Source organism: Giraffa tippelskirchi, chromosome 6 (assembly GCF_054371585.1).
Source record: "Giraffa tippelskirchi isolate mGirTip1 chromosome 6, T2T-mGirTip1v1.2.pri, whole genome shotgun sequence".
Classification (NCBI taxonomy): domain Eukaryota; kingdom Metazoa; phylum Chordata; class Mammalia; order Artiodactyla; family Giraffidae; genus Giraffa; species Giraffa tippelskirchi.
In genome coordinates, this window is record NC_137280.1 from 18,019,743 (window position 1) to 18,040,497 (window position 20,755).

At 43.9% G+C, this 20,755-nt stretch overlaps 1 protein-coding gene across 1 annotated transcript in view; it reads right to left on the reverse strand.

The window, feature by feature from the left end:
• Nucleotides 1-8,881, reverse strand: part of NCALD (neurocalcin delta) — a 439,752-nt gene extending 430,871 nt beyond the window's left edge. The window contains exon 1 of the mRNA XM_081503477.1: nucleotides 8,854-8,881. The gene's annotated coding sequence lies outside the window, so the exon portion shown is untranslated. The remainder of the gene's footprint in view (nucleotides 1-8,853) is intronic.
• Between the last annotated feature and the right edge of the window lie 11,874 nt (nucleotides 8,882-20,755).

Below are 20,755 nucleotides of genomic sequence, written 5' to 3' on the forward strand. Positions count from 1 at the left end.
GACAGCCAAAACATATACACGAACATATGTAAAACAGACAGCCAGTGGGAATTTGCTCTGTGACTCAGGGAACTCAACCAGGGCTCTGTCACAACCTAGAGGGGTGGGCTGGGGTGGGAGGTGGGAAGGAGGCTCAAGAGGGAGTGGACATATGTATCCCTGTGGCTGGTCCATGTTGATGTATGGCAGAAACCAACACAATATTGCAATTATCCTTCAATTAAGAATAAATGAATTTTTAAAAACTAGCATGAATTCCTTTTTCCTTCTTCACAATTTCATGGATAGAAGATTCATTATTACCCTAAATCCCACCTACTAGAGCATAAGATTTTTTTCTTTCCTTGTTAAGTCAAGAACCTTCACCTCTCACTTAAAGGAAGCACTTACAGCTTATCTTTGGCATACCTGAATTGCCAGCATCATTACTGTTGCATTTTAGGGCCATTATTAAAGAAAATAAGGGTGACTTGAATACAAGCACTGAGATACCACAACAGTGGATCTTCTAAATGACTAATGAGCCGGATTCTCTGGAGAAAGGAATTCGCCTTTCTGACTGTGGCTCAGATCATGAACTCCTTATTGCCAAATTCAGAGTGAAATTGAAGAAAGTGGAGAAAACCACTAGACCATTCAGGTGTGACCTAAATCAAATCCCTTATGACTATACAGTAGAAGTGAGAAATAGATTTAAAGGACTAGATCTGATAGACAGAATGCCTGATGAACTATGGATGGAGGTTCGTGACATTGTACAGGAGACAGGAATCAAGACCATCCCCAAGAAAAAGAAACGCAAAAAAGCAAAATGGCTGTCTGAGGAGGCCTTACAAATAGCTGTGAAAAGACGGGAAGTGAAAAGCAAAGGAGAAAAGAAAAGACATACCCATCTGAATGCAGAGTTCCAAAGAATAGCAAGGAGAGATAAGAAAGCCTTCCTCAGTGATTCAATGCAAAGAAATAGAGGGAAACAACAGAATGGGAAAGACTAGAGATCTCTTCAAGAAAATTAGAGATACCAAGGGAATAATTCATGCAAAGATGGGTTCAATAAAGGACAGAAATGGTAGGGACCTAACAGAAGCAGAAGATATTAAGAAGAGGTGGCAAGAATACACAGAAGAATTGTACAAAAAAGATCTTCATGACCCAGATAATCACAATGGTGTGATCACTCACCTAGAGCCAGACATCCTGGAATGTGAAGTCAAGTGGGCCTTAGGCAGCATCACTATGAACAAAGCTAGTGGAGGTGATGGAACTCCAGTTGAGCTATTTCAAATCCTGAAAGATGACGCTGTGAAAGTGCTGCACTCAATATGCCAGCAAATATGGAAAACTCAGCAGTGGCCATAGCACAGAAAAGGTAAGTTTTCATTCCAATCCCAAAGAAAGGCAATGCCAAAGAATGCTCAAACTACCGCACAATTGTACTCATCTCACACGCTAGTAAAGTAATGCTTAAAATTCTCCAAGCCAGGCTTCAGCAATACGTGAACCATGAACTTCCAGATGTTCAAGCTGGATTCAGAAAAGGCAGAGGAACCAGAGATCAAATTGCCAACATCTGCTGGATCATCGAAAAAGCAAGAGAGTACCAGAAAAACATCTATTTCTGCTTTATTGACTATGCCAAAGCCTTTGACTGTGTGGATCACAATTAACTGTGGAAAATTCTAAAAGAGATGGGAATACCAGACCACCTGACCTGCCTCTTGAGAAACCTGTATGCAGATCAGGAAGTAACAGTTAGAACTGGCCATGTAACAACAGACTGGTTCCAAATAGGAAAAGGAGTACGTCAAGGCTGTGTATTGTCACCTTGCTTATTTAACTTATATGCAGAGTACATCATGGGAAACACTGGCTGGAGGAAGCACAAGCTGGAATCAAGATTGCCGGGAGAAATAACAATAACCTCAGATATGCAGATGACACCACCCTTATGGCAGAAAGTGAAGAAGAACTAAAGAGCCTCTTGATGAAAGTGAAAGACGAGAGTGAAAAAAGTTGGCTTAAAGCTCAACATTCAGAAAACTAAGATCATGGCATCCGGTCCCATCACTTCATGGCAGGTAGATGGGGAAACAGTGGAAACAGCGGCAGACTTTATTTTTCTGGGCTCCAAGATCACTGCAGATGATGATTGCAGCCATGAAATTAAAAGACGCTTACTCCTTGGAAGGAAAGTTATGACCAACTTAGACAGCATATTAAAAAGCAGAGACATTACTTTGCCAGCAAAGGTCCATCTAGTCAAGGCTATGGTTTTTCCAGTGGTCATGTATGGATGTGAGAGTTGCACTATAAAGAAAGCTGGGCACGGAAGAATTGATACTTTTGAACTGTGGTGTTGGAGAAGACTCTTGAGAGTCCCTTGGACTGCAGGGAGATCCAACCAGTCCATCCTAAAGGAGATCAGTCCTGGATGTTCATTGGAAGGACTGATGTTGAAGCTGAAACTCCAATACTTTGGCCACCTGATGCGAAGAGCTGACTCATTGGAAAAGACCCTGATGCTGGATAAGATTGAGGGCAGGCGGAGAAGGGGATGACAGAGGATAAGATGGCTGGATGGCATCACCAACTTGATGGACATGGGTTTGGGTGGACTCCGGGAGTTGGTGATGGACAGGGAGGCCTGGTGTGCTGTGGTTCATGGGGTCGCAAGGAGTCAGACACTACTGAATGACTGAACTGAACTGAACTAGGCAGGGTTGAAGCAGAACAACGTGAGATTTCATCACAATACTCAGAACATTACATGATTTGAATTGTTTATTTCCAGAATTTTCCACTTAATATATTCAGACCATGGTTGACCACCTGTAACTGAAACCTTAGAAAGCAAAACCAAGGTTAAGCAGGGACTACTACTATAGTCCCTTCATTGAGCTTTTTTTAGTTATACCTTTTTTTTTTTTTGGCTGTGCTCTGCAGCTTGCAGGATCTTAGTTCCCCAACCAGGGATCAAACCCATGATCCCTGCAGCGGAAGCAAAGAGTCTTAACCACTGGACCACCAGGGAAGTCCCCAGTTATATACCCTTTTGAGTGTGTCATCTGCTGCCCAGTAGGACTCTGCCTGATAAACCTTTTATAGGGTTTATGTTCATAGCAGCATCACTCAAAATAGCCAGAAGGTGGAAGTCACACAAGTGTCCCTTGAATGTGGTATATCCATACAATGGAATATTATTCAGCTTTAAAAAGAAAGGAAATTCTGACACATGCTACAATATGAGTGAATCCTGAAGACACGTTAGGTGAAATAAGCTAGTCACAAAAGGACAAAGATTGTATGATTTCACTTAATGAAGTAGTCAAATCCATAGAAACAGAAAGTAGAATGAAGGGTGCTGGCCAGGGACTAGTGGGCAGGCAGAAAGGAAAAGCTTTTGTATAACGGGTATGGAGTTTCAGTTTGGGAAAATGAAAAGGTTCTGGAGATGCATACCGGTGATGGCTGCACTTAATGCCACAAAACTGTACACTTAAAAATGGTTAAAATGGTACACTTAATGTTCTGTGTTTTAACCATAATTTTAAAGTGTATTTAAGAAATATTGCTCACCTACTGCACAAACTACACCAGGGATACACAAACTGGAAGATCACTGTCCCCATCAAGGGGGCTTAGCTCCTGTACCTCCCTGCCACATACCCCTTCTTCCAGCAATTTGTTCCCTAATTATCTCTTGCACTTTCAAGTTGGAATGCAAATTCCTTCAAGATAGGGGACTAGCTCATATTCAGCTGAATCCCTAGAACCTAACAAAAAGTTGCACACAGAAAAACTCCTCAAAAATATTAATGGAATTGAATAAGTGAGTAAATATCTAGCCAAAGATGTCTATGTTCTTTTCTTCTGGAGTCTTCTAGCCTGTCAGTACTTAACATTTCTTGACATTACCTATCTATATTTTCAGAAATGAAAAGAATAGAGCTTCAGGCTAAACTCACTTTAAATTGTCACAAATACCCTACTAAGTGCATCAATTATGGGTTTCAAATCAGAACTCCTTGGTTTGCCAGCCATTTGTCCTCCAGCAAGCTACTGAGTGCCCCGAAGCCTATTTCCCTCATCAGTTAAGTAGGAATGCCAACACTATTGTAAGTGAACATCTGTTGGTTTTCAATCCAAACTCTATGGGTCAATCTTCTGGAGACAGATAACAATGTTCTGCTGGAGAAACACCCTTGCTCCTACTTCTTAGCCAATGGTTCAGCGATGAAACCTGCAACCAAGCCCAAGCCCTAGACTGGTGTGGAACTCCAGCCACAAGAACAGGCATGGGACTCATCAAAGCCAATGGCCACAGTCTGCCATTGTGAGGAATGCTGGGATATTCAATCATAGTGATAGAGAGAAAGGGATGGTGAGGAACAAGCCTGGCTGTCATTACTGCCTAATCCCACATCCTGAAAGACATCACTAACTGACCACAACACTCTTTCCTACTGACCCTGGACCCAGCCTTGGATTCCTCTTCAACCCAGCTCTCCAGGCAGCCACGACCAATCTATCAAAGATGACAGGAAAAATGAAGCCAACTGTCTTAGCTTGAAACTAGCGGCTGGCACATTTTCTGTAAACAACTGTGTAGTAAGTATTTTAGGCATGGTCTCCATTACATATTCTTCTTTGTGTTTTGATGTGTTGTGTTTTCAACCCTTTAAAAACCTTAAAAAGCATTTTTAGAACTTTCAATTTACAAAACCCCTTGCTCTGGAGCCATGAAATCAGACTCTGGGGCTGTCCTAGAGATCCACACGCCATCTTATCTCCCTGCAGGGCTCCTGGGAGCTCAGTCCAGGAGCGCTTGGAAATGCCGCCTCAGTCAGAAGCACACCCACAGAACCCACTGAATTGTCTGAAAAGTACAGAGGAGCTTTGATGACAGGAGAGTTTCTGTTCTCATCATACCAATACCAGGGCAGGCTGACACCCACTCTCTAGGGGGAAGCTACACTCCCAGGAAGGGCTCCAAAGCCCATGTGTGTGGTGACTTTCATTCTGCCTTCAGGACCTGCTTCACTGCACACCTCTCAGACAGCTGAACCCCCATTCCTCACAGCCAACCTGAGGAAAGTAAGGAAAGAGCTCAAATGACTACATTTCTCCGTTATTAGTCTGACTCCTTACAATTAAGAAAAAAAATCTCTGAAATTGTTCCACGAAAGTCTACCACATTTCTTTTGACCAACCTTTGAGTCCCTTGGACAGCAAGGAGATCAAACAGTCAACCCTAAAGGAAATCAACCTTGAATATTCATTGGAAGGACTGATACTGAAGCTGAAACTCCAATACTTTGGCACCTGATGTGAAGAGCCAACTCCTTGGAAAAGACCCTGATGCTGGGAAAGATTGAGGGCAGGAGGAGAAGGGGATGACAGAGGATGAGATGGTTGGATGGCATCATCGACTCAATGGACATGAGTTTGAGCAAACTCTGGGAGATAGTGAAGGACAGGGAAGGCTGACATGTTGAAGTCCATGGGATCGCAAAAAGTCAGACACGACTGAGTGACTGAACTTTGATTCCTTAATATTTTCCAAAGTTTTTTTTTTTTTTAATTTCAGAGAAGTATATATAAAGATTGGTTTGGTCTTCCTCTCTATTATTTTCCATGTTTGTTTCTGGATTTGTCCGTGCCTGCTAAGTCGCTTCAGTCGTGTCTGACTGCAACCCCATGGACAGTAGCCCGCCAGGCTCCTCTGTCCATGGGATTCTCCAGGCAAGAAGACTAGAGTGGGTGGCCGTTCCCTTCTCCACGGGATCTTCCTGACCCAGGGATTGTCCCTCTGTTTCCTGCATTGGCAGGTGGATTCTTTACCACTAGCGCCACCTGGGAAGCTAGGAACTTTGGTTGACTGATGTTCATTTATTCATCCAACAATTACTTATATAATAACAATCCACTTGTCCAGGCACTTGCAGGTAGGGAAGATCTATGTAGATGATGCAGAGTGATAAGAGGGGTAAGTGTACGTTGCAACTGCAGCATGAAACTAGGGTAGCTCAGTCAGCTGGGGAGGAGGCAGGTACCCAGAGGTCTGCTGGAAGGCAATGTCACTGCAGCTGAGCAGAGGAGAATGCACAGGAGTTGACCAGACAAAAAAGGATGGGAAAATGGCAGGTGTTGAGACTCAGTGACTTGAGTCAAGGCTACACACAGGGAGGCTTAGGAGATGAAGCTGGCAAGGAGACAAGTGTACAGTCACGGAGGTCTTGGAGTCCAAACTCTACCCTGAAAACCACAGAAAACCTCTGAAGGAATTAGGCTGGATGACTGGCTTAGATTTTTGTTTTCAAAGCAAGCTTTCTTTTTTAAAAAATTAATTTATTTATTTTAATTGGAGGCTAATTACTTTACAATATTGTGGGGGTTTTTGCCGTACAGTGACATGAATCAGCCATGAGTGTACGTGTGTCCCCCATCCGAAACCCCCCTCCCTCCCCCCTCCCCAACCCATCCCCCAGGGTTGTCCCAGTGCACCAGCTTTGAGTGCCCTGTTTTGTGCATTGAACTTGGACTGGCGATCCCTTTCACATATGATAATATACATGCTTCAATGCTATTCTCTCAAATCATCCCATCCTCGCCTTCTCCCACAGAGTTCGAAAGTTTATTCTTTATATCTGTGTCTCTTTTGCTGTCTCGTGTATAGGGTCGTTCAAAGCAAGCTTTCTAGTTGCAGTTTGGAGAATCGACTGAAGCAAAAGTGTCCTGATTTGGAGCAAGAAGCCCAGTGTGAAGGCAACTGGAGCAATTCAGGCAAGAAGTAGTGAGGTTATAAACTAAATCAGTGACAGTAAGAACTGACAGAAAGCGGCAGACATCAACAATGACAAATGTAACAAAAGAAATGAGTTCAAATTGTATAAGTCAACTATATATTTCAATATAATACATATAATTAAAAATTTAAAAACCATCTCATCCTCTGTCACCCCCTTCTCCTCCTGCCCTCAATCTTTCCCAGCATCAGGATCTTTTCCAGTGAGTAGGCTCTTCACATCACATGGCCAAAGTATTGGAGCTTCAACTTCAGCATCAGTCCTTCCAATGAATATTCAAGGTTGATTTCCTTTAGGATTGACTGGTTTGATCTCCTTGAGTCCTGGGGACTCTCAAGAGTCTTCTCCAGCACCACAGTTCGAAAGGGTCAGTTCTTCGGTGCTCAGCCTTCTTTATGGTCCAACTCTAAATCCATACTTGACTAGTGGAAAAACCATTGCTTTGACTATATGGACCTTTGTCAGCAAAGCAATGTCTCTGCTTTTTAGTATGTGTCAACCTCACATCACAGATCAGGAAACACAGAGAGATTAAGCGAGGAGCCCATAGCCTGAAAGCTATTCATGTCCCAACCAGAATTCATATCCAACAGTCTGGCTGCAAAGTCCACACTCCTCACAACCCACTCTCCTAAGCACATTTAAAGAGAAAGAATATTCAGGATGAGTGCTGAGTGACTGAAATGGGGGAGACTCCAAGGCAATCTCCAGAGGTCTGGCTTGGGTACCTTTGAACATTTGGATTTCAGCTTCTTAAGCCTCTTCTGAAGGAAACCCCATCCCCAAGTCTGTAATTAGCCCTCAGCTAGCCTGCCCTGGACATCCACACTCTCCCCACTGCCACACTATCCGTTTCTCCTTTGCTGTCGCCTTGCATACCACATCAGATCCTAGAACACCATTTCCCAGTTGGAGAGAAAAACCTCACAAGCGTTTCCAATCAAGTCTGAGAAACCAGGACAGCAAAGTCTGCTCTTGGCAATACAGAGGCTTAGGTCTATCATTTTCAAATCAGCCAGAACTGGGAAAACTTTGAGCAAGCCTGTGTGGTTTCCTTCTCCGCGAGTGAGACCTTGGCAGCCCTAGTTCTGTGTTTCGTACCAGTTGCCCGACGGAGCAGAACAAGTATCATTATTTGGGTCCTGCACTCAACAACAGAAGCGCACTCGCCAGGCCTGCAGCCCCAGACAGACCCGCAGGAAGAAAGTGGCCCTGGCGGGGAGACCTTCAGACAGCCAAAGAGCTTTCATTTCTCCAGGCATGAAAGTTAAAGCAAGCATCTGTAGCAAGAAACTTGTGTATTTCCTGCGGACAGGGAGACCTCCTGCCCCTCCCGGCTGATACAACCCACTTTGCACATCCTGCTTCTCTGGGAGCTAAAAATAAATTGGTATGCACTGAAAAACACTCAGACACATCTCCCCAGCACACCCCTTCCCGAGTCTCCGAGGGCAAGAGACACAAATCCTTCAGGTCCTGAGTCCACAATGCAGACCACTTCCTTATCTGGGTTCCCTGGCGCCTTCTGGTGGTTCCCAAAGCCCCCTCTCCAGGCGCCCACCTCTCGTACACGCCCACTGCGGCTTCGGAGGGCCGACTCTGAGGCTCCCCCCGGAACCCGCCGAGTGCCCCCGACCCCCGGAAGGATGCTTCTGGTGTCCTGGGCCACTAGGCGCACGAACGCCCCCTTCCGACCCAGCACGCCCCCATCCTGCCTGCCCTGCGCGCCTCTGCGCGTCCCTCAGCAAAGTTGCTCTCTCCTTTCCTGCCACTCTCCTCGGGGTCTTTGGTTGAGTTTTATCTTCCCTCAGAGGCACTGAGGGGAGGACAGGGGAACTGACAGAATGAGCTGCACCCGGGAAGGGCAGCGGGGACCCGGTGCCCAGGACCGCGCACCCCTCGCGCCCACCCCTGAGCCCGCCGCGCCCCAAGAGCGTCGGCTCCCTCAGCGGCTGCTCTTGGCGCCCTCGCCCCCGCACACCCGCCCGGCTGCAACTCTGGCTCCGCTCCGGCTCCCGAGAAGCGGAGGGAAGGCGCTGCGACTCACCGCCTCGGCCGCTCCCGGCGTCTGTGTCGCCGCGGGTGAGGCTGCGGCGGCGGCGGCGGCGGCGGCAGCGCCTTCCCTCCGCCCGCCCTCCCCTGGACCGCGCCGCCGCCGCCGCCGCCGCCGCGCCCCCCTCCCCAGCTCGCTCGCCGCCTCCCTTGTCGCGGCCGCCGACCCCCCTCCCCACCCACACCCACACCCACACACTGCGGCCCCCCAGGCAGCCTGTCCAGGGTGGGCCGCCGGCTGGGGTGCCGGGGGCCAAGCCGCGGCGCGCGCGGGGTTTGCAGGTGCAGTGGACACCCCGATTTTGCTTGGGTGCAGCCGCTAGACTTACCCCCGTCGTACTCCCTACTCCTAGCCCGCTGCTGAGCTTCTAGCCAGGCTACACTGATACTTTCCAAGGGACGCCATTTGTTTGCCTTCCCATTTGGGCCGTGGGAAGGTCAGAGTCAACCCAGAGCGTCTTCTGGGCGTCTACTGGGAGACCCTCGGGTCTCCGCTACGCAGCAGTGAAATTCAAGGGAGACTCAGAAGGACAAACCCATAAGGTGGTGATGGGCTACCTTTCCTAACCAGTGTTTTTTCTCTACCAGAACTAAACAAAAAGCTGGAAAGAAGGACATCTAAGGGATCTCTTCCTCACCACGCTCCCCCCACCTCCTGTAGCCCACCAGAGAATGTCACCAAATCGTCCATCTCCACTGGAGATGAGAAGCAGCAAATGTCTTATCAATTTATTCGAGCAATATTTATCAAGTGACTGCCACCACAAGTTCCTGTCTCGTTGTGTTGGCCACTCATGACCTCTCAAAAAGCCACCATAACTTCCTGCACTTGTCAACGTTTCCAGAACCCACAGTAGAGCAAATCAAATTTATTGATTAAAAAGCTTGCTGATAAAAAGAACAAAAAGGCACCATGCAAAGCTTTAAAGGCACCATGACTTGCTCATACTTGTTCTGATTACAAAATCTTTTAATATGACTAGTAGTTAAAGAAATGACAGTTACATTTAGATTCAGACATCAACTCTGATTTGAAAATCAGGTAAAAGGTTCACCTGACCAAAGCCTTGCTCTTAGTTCTGCCTTTCACTTCCACTCCTTCAGGCGAAGCTTAAGAAACAGAACTTACCAGAGAGGCTGTTAAGCCATTATTGGATTCTACAGTTTGCTCTGGAATTGAATTAGCACATTAGCTCAATTGTTTTGCCTCCCTGGATACACTTTGGAACCTAGAGAGTTGGATTTTTTGTTTGTTTGTTTTTTAGTGGTAAGCCTGCCTGTCCCAATAGATTCCAGTTTAACTGGATTGCAGTCTTGCTTGCAGACATTTTACAAGAATCCCAGGAGATTCTGACAGGCAGCCAGGATGGGAAAACCAGGAATTAGCCAATCATCTAGCCGAGCCTGAGGCAATGGAATGACAAAAAAGTTCTGATGCTGGAAAAGGTCTGCACAGGTGTTGCAGACCAAAGGGATTAAAAAGAAGTAACAAAGAAGTGACTCAGGCTGGTGATACAGGGCCAAAGGACAACAAGCCCTAAAAAGGACAGTCTCATTTTTCCACGTGGAAAATACAGGTCCAGTGTGGCCATCAAACTAGGATTGCTTATTTTTTATTTTGTTTTGTTCTCCCCCACCCCGCCCCTGCCCCGCATGAAGAAGCCAAAAACCCATATTTAATGTGAACTCTTCTAATTTTAAAATGTTGGCAACTTTAAAATTTTTTTTTAATGCTCTGCACACTAAAAAAAAAAAAGAAGAAGAAGAGTTTGTAGGCCACAAAGTGTCCCTAGGTCATCATTTTGTAACCTGTGGTCTGGACCATTGAGGTCATTGCCTGCAGACTGCAGGAAGGACCCTGATGGTAGAAGGTGGCAGTGCTCAGGGTGGAAGTGTCTCTGAGAGAGAATGATTTAAAAACCCACTTTATCTAGTTTTAATTTTGTTTTAATAGTCTCTGCTTTAAAAAAAAAATCTTTGTTAAAATACAACTCACATAGCATACAATTCACCCATTTAAAGTATACAATTTGATATTTGTAGTATATTCACAGAGCTGTACACTTATCACCACAATCAATTTTAGAAATGATTTTCATCCCCTAAAAAAGAAATGTCATGTTTAATAGCACTCATTTTCTTTTTTTTCCCAACACCCAGCCCCTGGAAACCACTAATCTTTCTCTATAGATATATAAATGAACTATATAAATGAACTCTTCATACAATATGAAATCTTTTGTGACTGCCTTCTTTCACGTAAAGCATAATGTTTCCAAGGTTCATCCATGTCAACAGTACTTCATTCCTTTTTATGAACAAATGATATCCTATGGTATAGATATATTATGTTTCATCCTTTTTTCAGTTGATGAACATTTAGGTTGTTTGCACTTTGGGGCTATTATAAATAATGCTGCTGAGAACATTCATGTATAGGTTTTTGTGTGGATGTATGTTTTTTTCTCATGGGAGTCTATCTCAGAGTGGAATTGCTGAGTCACATGGTAATTCTAAGTTTAACGTTTTGAGGAACTGCCACTCTGGTTTCCAAAGCACCTGCACCATCTTACAGTCTCACCAGCAGTGCGTGAACAATCCAATTTCTCCACATTCTTACCGACACTTGTTCTTTGCCATTTTTCAAGTTTATACCATCCTAGTGGACATGGAGATGGCATCTCATTGTGGTTCTGATTTGCATCTTCCTAACAGCTAATAATGTTGCTCATCTTCTCATGTTCTTATCCTCTTTGAAGAAATGTCTATTCGAATCTTTTATGCATTTTTTAAACTCGGTTGTCTTTTTTACTTATTATTTATTACGATTTATGATTCAGGCATAAGTGTTCTTCATTTCTTCTAGATATAAGTCCCTTATCAGAAAATGCTTTGCAAATATTTCCTCTCATTCTGTCCGTTATCTTTTCATTGTCTTGGTAGTGTCCTTTGAAGCACAAAAACTTTCCATTTTGATGAAGCATATATTATCTATGTTTTCTTTCGTTGCTTGTACTTTGGGTGTTATATCTATAAGGTATAGTTTGGGCTGAGGCAGAAAAGGAGAGACAACCTCAACGGAGGTAGGTTACCTTGATTCAGGCAAGGAGGGGCGACAGTCGGCCTAACGAACGACCAGGCTGAGCTCAAGAGGGATCAGGGAGGCTTCATATTTAAAGGGAGGTTTGTGGAAGTAATAAGGGAAATGTTAGTCAGGTGGGACGTTTTGGGTAATCTTTAGTTGAGATGGCATTTGTAGTTGAACAGTGGGGTGGGAGGTTTCTGGGCAGGGGTGATAAGTCCCAGGTAGATGCAACTGACCCGGAGACTCAGGGCAGGACCTAAAGTTCGGTTTTGTTTTCCCCAAAGTTAGATGATTCAGCAAGGGCCTTGTTTTCTTTTCTAGGCCCAAGGACTCCTTCAATATCTAAAAGGCTTTACCTAATTCAAGGGCACAAAGATTTATGCCTAAACATTGAGCCCTACTTTTTATAATGCTCTTTAACGGTGTGATATTGAAAACAAGTGATCTTGAGCCCATGGCCAGAGTCCTCCACTTCCAGAGTTCTGATGTGCTGGAACAGCTCCTACCATGGCATTTGGTCAATTTGGGGTACTGAATTGCAAGTTTTTGTCAAGGAAACAACTGAATGTGTAAATTTGGGGCTAGCTAGATCAATGGTGGCATACATTCATTCATTCATCTACTCCACAAATATTTCCTAAAGCCTCCTAACAAGGCTTTAAACTATTCTAGGTTCTCAGGATACAGCACTAAACAAAGCAGACAAGATTCATATTCTGGTGGGGCTTCTAGTTTAATGAGAGAAAAAAATAGATAGATGATAGATATATAGATAGAACATACAAGATCCACATCAAATGAGCGCTATGTCAAGAATCCACATAGAGTGATAAGCTGGAACACCTAGGGAGAGAGTCAAGCAGAAGAAACCCAGTGGCAAAGCTCTAATTTGAGGGAAGAAATACACAGCTTGTTCTGGGAACACAAAGAAAGCGAATGTGACTGAAGCTTATTGGGTGTCTTTGGCTGAACTGCCTAGAAAGTTGAGCCCAAGCAATCGGTTAGGTGACAAAACTATAGGAAAGTGAAAATCTCAGGAAAGAATGGAGAGAAAAGAGGAGTCAGGAAGACAGAGAGAGCAACTACCAAGAAATGAGTTACACAGCTGGTGACTGTGCTAGAGGCTGCAGGAAGCATCGTGGGTTTGTAGGAGGCAGCATGGAGGCATTAGTGGATAGGCTAAAGAAGGATTCAAAAGGGAAGATGCTGATTTCTGGTCTACAGAGAAGCAATGTGATGCTTCTGAAGCTTCAAACATCTGCCAGGGTCAGAGGAAATAGTCCTGGTGTGGCAGGAAGAGAACATTCACTGGCATTCATTTTCTCTCCTTGCTCAATGTTAACTGATCAGCCCTACTGGTTGCATGTGAGTGTGGCCACCAAATAGGTGTCCGGGTAGTAGTAGGGAAGTCCAAAGGTGGAAAGCGCAAGGCAAATGGTGCAAGGTGAGACACTGTAGAGCCATACCCAAGAGCAACTTGAGAGATTCAATCCAAGGTAGTGACAGAAGGTGCGGCCACCTGCCTCCACAACCACAGCAACAGCACAAACTATCGCTGGATCTGCTCTAGCAAATTGGTGTCTTGTCATCCATTGAGTTGGTGCATAAAATGAATTCTGTATAGTGGGCAAGGGGGGAGAGTGAAAGACAGCGTGGCCAGAGTGGCAGGGCCAGGTCATGCATTGCTTTGCAAGTCAGGATAAAGAACATAAAATTTAGTCTACCTTGGAATTTATTCTAAGAACAATACAAAGCCATGGAAGGCTCTTTTTAAAGTGATTTTTAAAATTTATGTACAAAGTTTCCTTTTTAAAGGGACCGTGCTACAAATTTTGATAAACCCATCACTGCCATCAAGATTCAAGATGGTGCCATCACTCCAAAAATGCTGCTACTCCTTGTCTCCATCAAGCCCTCTCCCTAACCCTAACCCCTGGAAACCATCGATGTGTTTTCTGCCTCACAGTTTTGTCTGTTCAAAATGTCACAGCAGAGGAATCATACAGTATGTAGCCTTTCAAGACTGGCTGCTTTCACTGAGTACAATGCATGTGAGATGTATCAGCGTTGTTGAGTCCATCAGTGGTTTATCCCTTTTTATTGTGTGACTGTACTATGAGTTATTTATCCACTCACAGTTGAAGGAAGCTTAGGTTATTTCCAGTTCAGGGCAATTATGAATCAAGCAACTGTAAATACTCACCTACAGGTTTTTGTGTGAATGGAAGTTATCGTTTCACTTGGGTAAATACATCAGACTGGGTTTGCTGGGTCCCATAGTGAGTGCATGCTTCCCTACCTGTAAAAGAAATGCAAATTGCTTTTAAAATTGTGTTCTCAACAGCAATATATGAGTGTTTGGACTTGATATGGATAAGTTTTTGTTGTTTTGTTTTGTTTTAAGCTATTTTAAATCATATGTAGTAGTTTTAATTTCTATTTCCCTAATAATAACTGATTTCAATCCTAAAGGAAATTAGTCCTGAATATTCATTGGAAGGACTGATACTGAAGCTGAAGCTCCAATACTTTGGCCACCTGATGCAAAGAACTGACTCATTAGAAAAGACCCTGATGCTGGGAAAGATTGAAGGCAGGGGGAGAAGGGGACAACTGGGGATAAGATGGTTGGATGGCATCAGCGACTCGATGAACATGAGTTTGAGTAAGCTCCGGAAGTTGGTGATGGACAGGGAAGCCTGGCGTGCTACAATCCATGGGGTTGCAAAGAGTTGGACATGACTGAATGACTGAACTGACTGAATAACTAATGATGTTTTGAGTATCTTTTCATGTGCTTATTTGCCACCTATGTAATTCCACTGAGGTATCTTTTCAAAAATTTTTCTACTTCTTAATTGGTTCATTTGCTTGCTTATTGATGAGTTTTAAGTACTTTGCTATATACTGGATACAAACCCTTTGTCAGTTAGGTGATTTGCAAATATTTTTCTCCCAGTGGGCAGAGTATCTTTTCATTCTCTTACCATGATCCTTTACAGAGCAAAGTTTTCATTTTGATGAAGTCTAATTTATCCATTTTTTCCTTTATGTACCATCCTTATAGTATCACATCTAATAACTGTTTGCCTAATCCTGGGTCACAAAGTTTTTCTCCTAAAAGGTTTATAGTTTTAGATTTTATATTGAGGTTTATGATCCATTTCAGTTCATATTTGTACAAAGTATAAGTAGTGGTCAAGGTTCATATTTTTACTTATGGATACCCAATAGTTCCAACACAATTTATTTAAAAGACTTCTTTCTCTTCGTCTCATCACCTTGCACCTTTGCCAAAAATCAGTTAACCCTGTATTCATTTCTGACTCTCATTTCCATTCCAATGATCCATGTGTTTATCCTTTTGCCATTGTCACACTGTCTTGATTACTGAGGGTTTTTAATAAGTCTTGAAATCAGGTGATACAAGTCTTCCAACTCTGTTCTTTTTCAAAATTGTCTTAGCTTTCTTATTTATTTATTTTGCCTTTGCACATACATGTTAGAATCATCTTGTCAATATCTATAAAATCCCTACTGCTATTTTTATTGATTGCATTAAATACATAGATCACCTTGAAGAAAATTAACATCTAAAAAGTGTTCAGTTTATAATCCAGAAAAAATAATAAACATCTCTATTTATTCTTTTATTTCTTTATTGTTTTTTAGCTTTGAACACAAGCATCCTGCACATTTTTTTAGTCCTATAACTGTATTTCTTTTCCTGTGCTTTTGAACATGTAAATTTCAATATTTGTTTAAGGCTTACATATAGAAATATGGTTGTTTTTTGTACATCAGCTTTGAATCCTATGACCTTGATAAACTCACTAACTGGTTCTAGGAATTTCTTTGTAGATTCTTGGAGTTTCCTATGAAGACAATCATGGCATTGGTAATAAAGGGAGAGTTTTATTTCTTCTTTTCCAATCTCTATGGCTTTTATTTCTTTTTCTTATCTTATTGTACTTGATAGAACTTCCAATTCCACGTTGAATGGAAGTGATAATAACAGACATCCTGCCTTGTTCCTAATTTTAGGAAGAAAGCGTTGAGCCCAATTAGAAGAGTACTTTGGGTTATGTCCCAAGGAGGTAGTAAATGGTGTATCCTCTCTGTATTCTAGAATCGATATTCTTGAAAAAGAACTCCCCTCACACACACTCACTCCACAGGTGATTCTGATGTCCAGATAGATTTTGAGACCATCAGTCTGGAGACCACTAATCTCTTTGCTCCCTTCTGGCTCTTAAATTCTATGAGACCAGTTCTTTTATTCAATAATATATACTTATTACTGTTTTCTCTATGCCAGGTAGAGTTTTAGACCCTCTACACACAGAAATTAAAGCTCAGTGCATGCCCTCACCACCTTAAGTCTAGAGAAGAAGATGCATGCATCCACCTGTGTTACAGGATGGTGTAAATGCTCTGATGGAGGTATGTGCTTGCTCTTCCCACTCCCAATTTCCTAGACCTTGAAGAAGGAGAGAATGTCTGCCTACTGAGGTCTGATATTATATCCAGAGCCACCTGCTGCTGCTGCTGCTAAGTCACTTCAGTCGTGCCCGACTCTGTGTGACCCCATAGACGGCAGCCCACCAGGCTCCCCCGTCCCTGGGATTCTCCAGGCAAGAACACTGGAGTGGGTTGCCATTTCCTTCTCCAATGCATGAGAGTGAAAAGTGAAAGTGAAGTCGCTCAGTCGTGTCCGACCCTTAGCGACCCCATGGACTGCAGCCTACCAGGCTCCCCCGTCCATGGGATTTTCCAGGCAAGAGTACTGGAGTGGGGTGCCATTGCCTTCTCCGACCATAGCCACCTAAAAGCCAGCTTTTTCTGGATTTCTAAGTCTTTCCCTTGTTTATATAGCCTGAGAATTTGTATACTCCCCTTGAGATACTTTGAGCCTGTCATCTTAATTAGGACTTTTTAATCTCCCCCCAGATCTCATTTTTCCTCTTCAACAAGCTCTGTAAAAGGATCTTATCTCTTTCCTCATTTCCAATCAAGGTGATCACATCTTTATACTCTGTATCTAGATCATGTTTTTAAACTCCTACATGATCATTTAGTAATATATCTTTATTTAATTATAGCTCATGCCCACTAGTTAGGGCTTCCCAAGTGGCAAAGTGGTAAAGAATCTGCCTGCCAATGCAAGAGACACAAGAGATGCCGGTTTGATCCCTGGATTAGGAAGATCCCCTGGAGCAGGAAATGGCAACCCACTCCAGTATCCTTGCTTGGAAAATCTCATGGACAGAGGAGCCTGGCAGGCTACAGTCCACGGGGTCACAAAGAGTCAGACATGACTGAGCAACTGAGCACGCATGGACACATGCCCTCTAGCTAAGGATATGCTGACATACCCCACCAAAATCACAGTAGCATCTGGGAAGAAAGGATATACAAGTTTTTATTAAAATGGTTTATTCACATCTGCCAACACAGTACTACTTCAATATTACTCTTTGTCTCCAAAGTACATATGTGAAAAAGTAGACCAGTAATTTGATAATAGTGGTAGCTGAATGATCAGTTACTTTCTAGATGTTCTCATTAATAATGACTTTCTAAAATAAGTAATTTTCATCAATTAATGCATGTAGTAATAATATTTTTGTTTAATCAAAACGTGTTCCATAGAAGACAAACAGTAGGATGTCCCAAAAAGTTTGAAGAAAATGTTGTCGGAGAAGATAATGCAGTTGAGATAACTTTATCCATGACCTTTTGTGGAATTTTTTGTCAAAAAAAAAATAGGATCAAAATCACTTTTCACTCTCAGTCGTAAAACATTTCAACCCAGTCTTTCACTGGGAAGCCTCTTCTGTCCCAAGCATGAAGGAATTACAAAGATCCATAAGCTAGTCCCCCGAATGTCAGGGAATTCCATTTGATAGAGACACATAAACAGAGGGCAACATTGCAGTGTGGGGTGTCTGCGGTCAGGAAGGACAGGTTTCTGTGGGAGCGGAAAGAGGGGTCTCTGATCCAGAGCCAAAGTGAGCAAGCATGATGAAGGTCTAAAATAAAACTAGCTAATATTCACCGAGTGTTTAGCATGTGCCAGGCACTCTATTCAGCACATGGCACATATTAGTATATCTAATCTTCACCAAAAACCCATGAGGAAGGGACTCCTATTACCCTACTATCTAACGTTGCTGCTGCTAAGTCGCTTCAGTCGTGTCCGACTCTGTGCGACCCCATAGACGGCAGCCCACCAGGCTCCCCCGTCCCTGGGATTCTCCTATCTAATGAGGCTTTTTAAAAGGTTAATGGCTTGTCCACGGCTACATAGCTCTGAAGATACTGGATTGGAATCCAGAATAAAGTCATTAAGTATAGTAATGGCCTTTCAAAGATGTCCATGTCCTAACCCTCAAGACCTATTAGTATAAATATGTTACCCTACAGGGCAACAGGAAATATAAAGCTATAGATGGAATTAAGATTACTATCCTAGATGATTCCGGTGGACCAATATAACCACAAGGGTCCTTAGAAGTAGAAGAGGGAGGTCAGAAGGAGAAGCAGAGGGAGATCTGAGCTACGGAAATCAATCAGACAGAGACGCAGCTCCACTGGCTTGTGAAGATGGAGGGAGGGATCCTGGAGGGGATGAATGTGGGTAGCCTCTCAAAGCAGGAAAAGGCAAGGAAACAGATTTTTCCCCAGAGCCTTCAGAAAGGAAAACAGCCACGCCAACACCTTGATTTCAGCTCAGTTGAGTCCCACTCCAGACTGCCAAACTCCGAAACGGTAAGATAATAAGTCTGTGTTGTTTTAAGCCACCAAGGCTGTGGTAATTTGTTACAGCAGCAATAGGAAACTAACACACACGTCCGGGTCTTTCTCATTTAAGAGTGCAAGCCCTTGACTCCAGAACCCTCTCCCTGAGTTTTAACTTAGAAGAATGTAAGCCAGTATCTTTGCATGTATGACTTGGCATATTTGCCCCTAAATCCCTTACCTCACTCTTACCCACTGTGAGAGGCAGCACCAACCTTTCCACCCTCATGCACCTCCCAGAGGCCCCCTCTTCTTGTCCTATCTCCTTGGCATTTCTCAGAGCATCTTTGATTCATCTTCAAACTACAAGCATTCATCATGCACTGATTTTCTCCTAGAACATTGCCCCAGATGCCAAAGAGAACGATACGCACAGAGCCGTGATCAGAGGGGAGCAATGTTTTCATCAAACACCATGATTACTGTCAGCCAGGCTGGCCCTGCTGCATCCAGCATACCCAGACCTGCAACTTTCGTACACGGTGGAGGACAACCTAAGTGTACCTAGTAAACTTGACAGGAGACAGAGGTTTGCTGCATTCAGTTATACCGCAAAACATACCTGGTTTCCTTCACGGCGAAAAAAAGAGACAAAAATATCTTCCCTTCCTGCATGTCTAGGCTGCTGCCGTGCCTCCTCAAGAATGACTGAAGAGGAGGGACGTCCCTGGTGGTCCGGTGGCTAAGACTTCACGCTCCCAATGCAGAGGGCATGGGTTCGATCCCTAGTCAAGGAACTAGATCCCACATGCCGCCACTAAGAGTTCACATGCCGCAACCAAAGATCCTGCATGCCACAACAAAGGCCCGGTACAGCCAAATAAATAAATATTTTAGAAAAAGAAAAAAAGAATGAGTAAAGAGGAGAGGCCAGCTCAGCAGTTAGCTCCCCATTGTTGGCTTCAGAGAGCAGGTGAAATGGAGGCTTTCTCCCGCCTGCTTACTCGGGCACCAGTCATTTCATCATCTTTGCAGTTTCTCTCACAGCCTTAAACATGTTCTCTGAGTCTCTTGTCAAGCGGCAACCAGAATGAAGTGCAGTTCACCAGGAAGATGCCCTGGCAGGCAGCCGCAGGCGGTGGGCACCAACCTGGAGGTCACAGCTGTGTGCTGGAGTCCCCAGAACTGGTCATTAAATAGGTAATGTGGCAAGCCAGTGGAATTATTTATGCAGCAGAAACAGACAAGGCTACAAATTCAGATTTCTCCCCTCCTCACTCCTGACCCCCCTGAAGCTGGGTTAACAGGACACCAATGGGTCATGGGCTATATGCATTTTGAGACGTTATGTCTGTTTGCTTGTTTTTGAAACCAGCTCTACAGATTCATGCCATTCAGCTTGTAGGCCATGAAGATGAAAAGACAAAGGAATCAAAAGGAAAAAAAGGAATCACCAAGAAAAATACAGCTTCCACACCCCAGCCCTGCTCTTCAACAATTCCTTACATCTCCAAGAGAGCGAGAAATCAAGTTACCAAATATCTACAACAGAATTAGAGTAAAATCCTAGGATGTTACACTGGTCGGGCAGAAGCTCTCACTGGGGTTCAGGCAAAAATGAGGATATTTGGCTAAATCAGAGAAGTCTTCATGAAAGAATTAGTTAGGGCTTTATTCCTTATTTTATCATTAATTACACAGCACTTCTCATGGGCAAAACCCTGTTCTAGGTTCTGTGGGGACACAAAGATGAATCTGGATGAGGACTCTCTCCTAGAAAAGCTTGTGACCTTGAGGGACCTCCACGAAGGACCCCTGCTCATCCAAGTTCTCATCTGCGAGCTGTGCCAAGACCACATTCCCTGATCCCAGCTGCTCCCCTATCCTCCGTTTTTCTGTCCCTTGGCACCCTAATCTGACCTGTTCCTTGGCTTCTGTTTTCTGTTTCTCAGATATTTTGGACTTCATGTCACAGACCCCAAGCCTCCCACACCTCTCAGCTCATGTGCCAGCCCCGCACCATGCCCTAATGCAGCCTCCAGTCACACCATTTGCAGATGCACAGAGGTTG